At 47.1% G+C, this 7,952-nt stretch overlaps 1 protein-coding gene across 5 annotated transcripts in view; it reads left to right on the top strand.

The window, feature by feature from the left end:
• The first annotated feature begins 1,079 nt into the window (after positions 1 to 1,079).
• Positions 1,080 to 7,952, top strand: part of PAFAH1B2 (platelet activating factor acetylhydrolase 1b catalytic subunit 2) — a 39,908-nt gene continuing 33,035 nt past the window's right edge. For 2 of the 5 annotated variants that reach the window (XR_001887510.1, XR_001887511.1), the window contains exon 1: positions 1,454 to 1,593. The gene's annotated coding sequence lies outside the window, so the exon portion shown is untranslated. Of the gene's footprint in view, positions 1,290 to 1,447; positions 1,594 to 1,850; positions 1,948 to 7,952 lie in introns of those variants that run through there. The other 3 variants (XM_017883114.1, XM_017883112.1, XM_017883113.1) reach the window with 3 other exon arrangements.

The following is a 7,952-nucleotide window of genomic DNA, read 5'->3' as shown; positions in this document are numbered from 1 at the left end:
ACACTGTTGGTGGGAGTGTAAATTAGTTCAACCATTGTGAAAGACAGAGTGACGATTCCTCATGGATCTAGAACTAGAAATACCATTTGACCCAGCAATCCCATTACTGGGTATATACCTAAAGGATTATAAATCATGCTACTATAAAGACACATGCACACATATGTTCATTGCGGCACTATTCACAATAGCAAAGACTTGGAACCAACCCAAATGTCCATCAATGATAGACTGGATTAAGAAAATGTGGCGCGTATACACCATGGAATACTATGCAGCCATAAAAAGGATGCGTTCACATCCTTTGCAGGAACATGGATGAAGCTGGAAACCATCATTCTCAGCAAACTATCACAAGGACAGAAAACCAACCACCACATTTTCTCACTTACAGGTGGGAACTGAACAGCGAGAACACTTGGACAAAGGGCGGGGAACATCACACGTGGGGATCTGTTGGGGGATGGGTGGCTGGGGGAGGGATAGCATTAGGAGAAATACGTAATGTAAATGACCAGTTGACGGGTGCAGCAAACCCACATGGCACATGTATACCTATGTAACAAACCTGCACGTTGTGCACATGTACCCTAGAACTTGAAGTATAATTAAAAAAAAAAAAAGAAAAATTACTTGACATATCTTGACATTTTAGGCTCCCAGGATTTCACAGTATTCTTAACAGATTTTGTCAGCAAAATCAACGCTCCCCCCAACATCAGTTTAAGAGCCCTGGAAGCCTCTGCCTATTCAACAGCATAGAGCTGAGATCCTTAAAGGGCCAGCTCAGGGCACTGCTCCACCAACCGTTGGGCTGCTATAAGCTCGAACACATCACTTGCCCCTCCTTTCTACTTTTATAGATCCTGCATTCATTTAGCATATAAACTTTACAATATTGACTTTGCATATGTATGTCTTCCCCTAAACGGGATGGATCTTTTAAGGAAAAGCCTGGGGTTCGTCATCCCCCTATGTATCACCTTAACAGGCGGTCACCTAAAATCTCCACATTCGTCACAGAAACAGAAATTCCACTAATAAATGTCAGGTACTGCCTCCTTAACCTTGGTCCGCTATTTCCCTCCCACTTTCAGCAGTCTGGTTTATTCCATGGGTGGAGGAAGAAGCCAAGTTGGCCGAGTGTGAAGGGAATGGCGTCAGTGTGACTTCACGCCACATTGTCCCGAATGCCAGCTCCACACTGCGGTGGCACGAACGCAGAATTGAGCGATGCAGTTGGAGTAAACAGAGAGGCCCATGTAGCTCAGACGCCACACAAGATGGGGGTAAGAGCGAGAACAAAGCAGGGTACCCAATGGGGCGTGGCGGGACACCTGGGCGCACGCCGCCAGCGCCCGGGAGAGGTAGAGCGGGTAGAGAGGAACCACGCTGAGGCGAGGCGGGGTGGGGGCGGGACTTCCGGAAGCCATTTGCCTGAGTGGCAGGGGAACCGGAAGTGGAAGAGCTGCTGCTGGTGCTGGGGCCGGAGGAGGGACGCGCCGGAGCGGGGCCGCTGGGACCGAGCGAGCGACAGACGCGCCACCCGCCGACGCCTCAGCCGCTTGGGGCCCGCACGGACCCTCTACTTCAGTGAGTGCATCCAGAGTCGTGGGGAACCGGTGGCTTAGAGGCGGGGGTCGGAAGGGGCTGCGAGGTGTTATTGTGAGAGGCCCGCGACCTCCCCTCCCCCACCATTGCGGCCCCTCCCCCCACGCCACCCCATCCCCTTGGGGGGGCCTCGCGAGCGCGCGCCTTCTCTGCGGGCCCGGCGTCGGCTTCCCAGCCGCCGGCGCAGCTAGTTTTCGCCCTGTGAACCCTTTCCCGATATCCCACCGTGAAAGCTGTCGAGTCTCTTCAGCCACCGGCCGGCGCCTCCACCGCCTTTCCCGGGAGAGTAGCGCGGCGGGCGCCCCGCCCCGCCCTGCCCTGCCGGGCCCACCCACGGTAGGCCTCGCGCACCCCAGCTCGCCCAGGCTGGGCGCTGCTGCTCCTGCCCTGGTTTCAGCTGCTGCCTTTTCCCTCCATCCCAGGGGTCTAACTTCTCACCCTTCTCTCTCCTTGCCTCTGGTCGGAGGGAAAACCAGTTACACCGTTGTGTTTTTACCGAGCACTTTTGCCTCCTCCTTTTGTTGAAAAATTTCAGCGCTTTAGAAACTTCTCCGTTGCCTCTTAGGGTGTGTGTATTCAAAAGGTGCATAGACCGTCACCACTCGGAAGGGATTATTTCTTGGAAGGCTTTCCAGCCCGCATCTCATCTTAGACATGAATGTGCTCAGAGCGGCTGGTGACCTGCCCAAGGTCAGCCAGCTAGATAAACCTGTCAGCGGAGAGGTTTGGGGGGATGTTTTTTCCTGGCTCACCGTCCCGTTTGCCAGATCCGTGCCTTCTGGTCTACAGGTTTGATTGACCCGTTGCGTGGTGACTCATGCTTCTGCTTTTCATAGCTCGCAGGCCAGCGTTACTTTTCAGAATTTATACACAAACTTAAGAACACTAACATTGGGAACTTCAGCCTCTTTGTAGAGCTTACCCGTAGAGAAAGGAAAGACCACCCGGATCCACCCTAGGACCTCAGTACAGCTTGAAATTAAGAGAAGGGGTTGGGCCGAGGGGGAAGGTGCTGAGAAAGTGGAAGGAGAAAGTGCGTAAGATTGTCTTTGCCTTGGATGTGCCTTGTGTCTTTGGCTTCTTCTGGGCACCTTGTTCTGACATAAAGGTTGCCTCCTTGTAGGGGAGAAGGGGAGGACTAGGAAATCACCGTGCATTAGTTTGTTGGCTTGGGCATTTGATCATAAATTACGGAGGTGCTGGACCGGAGGACCCACCCACCAGCCCACGGAGGCTACCGGGTATTCAGGATGAGGGCCGCCTTCCTCTTCACAATAACCATACCCACTCCCTCTGAAACAAAGTGGAGAGTCTTAGGTCTGAGTGGAAACATTCTAAATCTCTTAATTCTTGGTTCAGCTTTCCTACTCCATCTGTTTTCCTGGTTCAGACTAAAACATCTAACTCAGCTTGAGAATTTATAATGCTTTGTTGTTGGAACTGGTTTCTCATTAAATACATTACACTATGCTGGTATAAGCACTTGGAAATTCTAGCGCTGTATTGTCATAGTAAGTAGAGAATATAGAAAACGCAGGAAAATCGTGCAAATCGGTTACTCCTCGTTTTCCCGGAGAACTCACTTTAATGGACAACAAAGCTTCCCCTGGAGTGCAGTCTGTTGTGGCAAATTAACAAAACTTGTTCTTCAGACCTTTTATTTGCATTCTGCTTGCTCGCTCTTTTTTTTTTTTTTTTTTTGAGGCGGAGTCTCAGTCTGTTACCCAGGCTGGAGTGCAGTGGAGCGATCTCGACTCACTACAACCTCTGCCTCCCAGTTCAAGCTTACAGCAAGGCACGCGCCACCACACCCAGCTAATTTTGTATTTTTTTTTGGTAGAGATGGGGTTTTGCCGAGTTGGCCAGGCAGGTCTTGAACTTCCGACCTCAAGTGATCCACCCGCTTCGGCCTCCCAAAGTGCTGGGATTGCAGGCGCAGGAAACCCAAAGTGACTCAGAAGTTTGTGTCTTACCACTGGGTAGCTCTTAGTTTGTTCTTATTTTATGTGCCCATAAGAGCAAATAATTCTTCATTTTAATTGGAAAGAATACAACAGTTGGAGCCTGAGCAACATGGCAAGACCTCCTCTCTACAAAATTTTAAAATTAGCCATATGTGGTGGCATGCGCCTGTAGTCCCAGCTACTCTGGAAGGAAGAAATGGAAGGATCACTTGAGCCCAGGAGATCAAGACTGTAGTGAGCTGTGTTAAGCCACTTCACTCCAGCTAACGACTGACTGAGACCCTGTCAGTAAAAAACAAAAAAAACAAAACACAGCTGGCTGGGTGCCATGACTCATGCCTGTAATTCCAGCACTTTGGGAGGCCAAGGTGGCAGGATCACTTGAGCCTAGGAGTTGCAGGTCAGCCTGAGCAATATGGTGAGATCCCCATCTACCAAAAAAAAAAGGTCAGGCAGCTTCTATTCAAAAGGATCGCTTGAATGCAGGAGGTGGAAACTGCAGTGACCGATGATTTCTCCACTGTGCTTTAGCCCCGGCAACAGAATGAAGTCCTGTCTCAAAAAAACGAAAACAAAAAGCCGGCCAGGCGCGGTGTCTCACACCTATAATCTCACCACTTTGGGAAGCCAAGGCGAGCGGATCACGTGATGTCAGGAGTTCGAGACTAGCCTGACCAATATGATTTGAAATCACATCTCTACTAAAAATACAAAAATTAGCTGGGAGTGGTGGTGGGCACCTGTAATCTCAGTACTCTGGAGGCTGAGACAGGAGAATTGCTTGAAACTAGGAGGCGGAGGTTGCAGTGAGCCGAGATCGCACCGTTGCACTCCAGCCTGGGCAGCAAGAGCGAAACTCCGTCTCAATAAAAGAAAAGACAGTTTAATTTTTATTTTTGAGACAGGGTCTTGCTCTGTCCCTGAGGCTGGAGTGCAGTAGCGCACCCCCCCCCCAGCTAATTGTTGTGTTTTTTGTAGAGACAGAGTTTCACCATGTTACCCGGGCTGGTCTCAAACTCCTGGGCTCAAGCAGTCCACCTGCCTTAGAGTCCCAAAGTGTTGGGATTACAGGCGTGAGCCACTGTGCCCAGCCACAACAGTTTCTCTGATTTCCAAATTGTTTGAGTCTTCTATATGCATAGTTGTCTAGGTTATGCATTTCCAGCCTCGTTTTTATGGAGTCTCGCTCTGTCGCCGCAGACTGGAGTGCAGTGGCGTGAACTCGGCTCACTGCAAGCTCCGCCTCCGGGGTTCATGCCATTCTCCTGTCTCAGCCTCCTGAGTAGCTGGGACTACAGGCACCCACCACCATGCCCGGCTAATTTTTTGTATTTTTAGTAGAGACGGGGTTTCACCGTGTTAGCCAGGATGGTCTCGATTTCCTGACCTGGTGATCCACCTGTCTTGGCCTTCCAGAGTGCTGGGATTATAGGCGTAAGCCACCGTGCCCAACCCCTGCCTTGTTCTTAAAGATGTGATTGTGTGAGTTTGTAGCTCAGTTTTTCTTTTCCTCTTATTTAAAAATGTTACCAAGCCATGGACATCAGTAAAACTGAAAGCTACTTTGTATTATAAGATTTTGATTGACAAAATAATACAAAATCAGAGTCAGAAGGCACAAAGAAACACATTTCTGCTCTGATACTTTGCCGTTGTAGGGGAAGAAGGATCACCTTGTATTCATAGCGCCAAAAAAAAAAAAAAAAAAAAAAAAACTATGTAATTGGGAATATTTGTGACCTCCCAGTTCTATCTGCCTTGTAGCTTCAGAGAAGTGACATTTTATTCCTCGATTTCTCCATCTGTATGCCTTTTTTATTTTCCCATGAAGAAATTTAGGGTTGAGGTAGAAATGTTTTGCTTAGGGTATCAGAATGCCATTGAATTTGGGTAGTAGAAAGTATAAGTGAAACAACTTAGTAAATTAGAATTTATCTTTTTTTATTTTCTTTCTTTTTTTTTGGACAGAGTCTTGCTCTGTCACCCAGAGTGGTGTGATCTCTGCTCACTGCATCCTCCATCTCCTGGGTTCAAGAGATTCTCATGCCTCAGCCTCCTGAGTAGCTGAGATTACAAGTATGTGCCACCAAACCCGGCTAATCTTTTGTATTTTTAGTGCAGACAGGATTTCACCATGTTGGCCAGGCTGGTCTCCAACTCCTGACTTCAGGTGATCCTCCCGTCTCAGTCCCCCAAAATGCTGGGATTACAGGTGTGAGCCACTGCGCCTGGCCTCTATATAGTCTTCTCTAATCAGAACATAACATCATTTACTCAAGAGTAGGCCTTGGAAGTCTGTCACTCTGATTTCAAATCCCACCTGTCCTGTTTTGTTTACCAGCTCTACTGTCATGGAGAAGTTTGCTTAGGTCTCTCTGAGCATCACGTTTATTTAAATAACAAAGCTCATAGCACAGTGTCTGGTAAATAGTAAGTTCTTAATGTTATTTTAGATCAGTTGTTTGTCGGTTGGATGAACTCTGAAAATCCATGACTGTCTATTGAATTGTAGCTCTAAGCTGGGAGTGGTAGTGTGTGCTTGTAGTCCCAGCTGCTTGGGAAGCTGAAGCAGGAGGATCACTTAAGCTCAGGAGTTTGAATCCAGCCAGGACAACATAGTGAGGCCCTTCTCTTAAAATAATAAAGAGATTGTATAATTTATATAGATCATTGGTCTTGAAAGCATATATGTACCCTCTGGGAATGCATAAGATGATCCATTGGAATATAGGAACAAAATCTCAGAACATTTATTTATTTAGAGACAAGGTCTCACTGTCACTCAGGCTGGAGTGCAGTAGCATGATCACAGCTCACTGCAGCCTCCACCTCCTGGGCTCAAGCGATTCTCCTGCCTCAGCCTCCCTAGTAGCTGGGATTACAGGCAAGTGCCACAACATCTGCCGTTTTTTTTTTTTTTTTTTTTTTTTTGGTATGTTTAGTAGAGATAGGTTTTGCCTTGTTGGCCAGGCTGGTCTTGAACTCCTGACCTCAGATAATCTACCCACCTCAGGCTCCCAAAGTGCTAGGATTACAGGTGTGAGCCACTGTGCCCGGCTCAAGCAATCCTCCTGACTCAGCTTGCTGAGTAGCTGAGACTATAGGCACTACCATGCCAGGCTAATTCTTTCAATTTTTTGTAGAGACGGGGTCTCATTATATTGCCCAGGATAGTCTCAAACTCCTGGACTCAAGTCATCTTCCTGCCTTGGCCTCCCAAAGTGCTGAGATTACAGGTGTGAGCCACCACACCTGGCTGAAATCTAACTTTTAAAAGAATTTAATTTTCAAAAGTTTTCTAATCTAGAAAAGGAAAAAAAGAGCTTCACTATAATTGAAGATTCACATGAACAGTAGTTAGCATGTTTTATATACAAACATGTAGGTAGTGGGATGCATTTCAAAAATATCCTAGACTGGGCAGGATTCTAGGCCAAGCTCAGGAGTTTGAGACCAGCCTGGGCAACATGGAGAAACCTTGTCTGTATAAAAGAAAAATACAAAAATTAGCCGGGCGTGGCAGTGCATACCTGTAGTCCTGGCTACAGGCTGGGACTCCACCTTAAAAAAAAAAAAAGACCTTGTCTTAAAACGCTTTTATTAACTAACGTGTAAGTTTTAACTTGATTTAAGCCTAGACTTGAACTTAGACCCAAATAAACTTTTATGTAGAAAGTATAGAATGTTTTATTGGTTTAAAAATAAAGCAAGGCTGGGCTCAGTGGCTCACGCCTGTAATCCCAGCACTTTGGGAGGCCGAGGTGGGCAGATCACAAGGTCAGGAGATCAAGACCATCCTGGCTGACATGGTGAAACCTCGTCTCTACTAAAAATACAAAAAGCCAGATGTGGTGGTGGGCACCGGTAGTCCCAGCTACTCTGGATGCTGAGGCAGGAGAATGGCATGAACCCAGTAGGCGGAGCTTGCAGTGAGTCCAGATCACGCCACTGCACTCCAGTCTGGGCGACAGAGCAAGACTCCATCTCAAAAAAACAACAACAAAAAATAAAGCAAAACCTTCCACATTTTTTAATAATTTGTTTGTTTGAAACGAAGTCTTGCTGTTGCTGCAACTTCATCTACCAGGTTCCAGTGATTCTCCTGCTCCAGTCTCCCAAATAACTGCGACTTACAGGCATGCTCCACCACACCTGGCTTATTTTTGTATTTTTTGTAGAGATGGGGTTTTCACTATGTTGGCTAGGCTGGTCTTGAAATCAGTGTTAGTATTATTTGCTTCAGTAATTTATTTTTCATGGGTGAAGATATGCATTCACGCTTGGGGCTTTTCACTTTGTGATTCTAAAAAACTACTACTTTGGCAATGTAGTGTGTTTTGTGTACTCAGTAAATACGTATATATATATATATATATA

Source organism: Rhinopithecus bieti, unplaced genomic scaffold (genome assembly GCF_001698545.2).
Source record: "Rhinopithecus bieti isolate Rb0 unplaced genomic scaffold, ASM169854v2 scaffold_11964, whole genome shotgun sequence".
In the NCBI taxonomy this organism is placed as follows: Eukaryota; Metazoa; Chordata; class Mammalia; order Primates; family Cercopithecidae; genus Rhinopithecus; species Rhinopithecus bieti.
The sequence above is the reverse complement of the archived record's forward strand: the minus strand, read 5'-3'. Positions and strand labels throughout refer to the sequence as shown.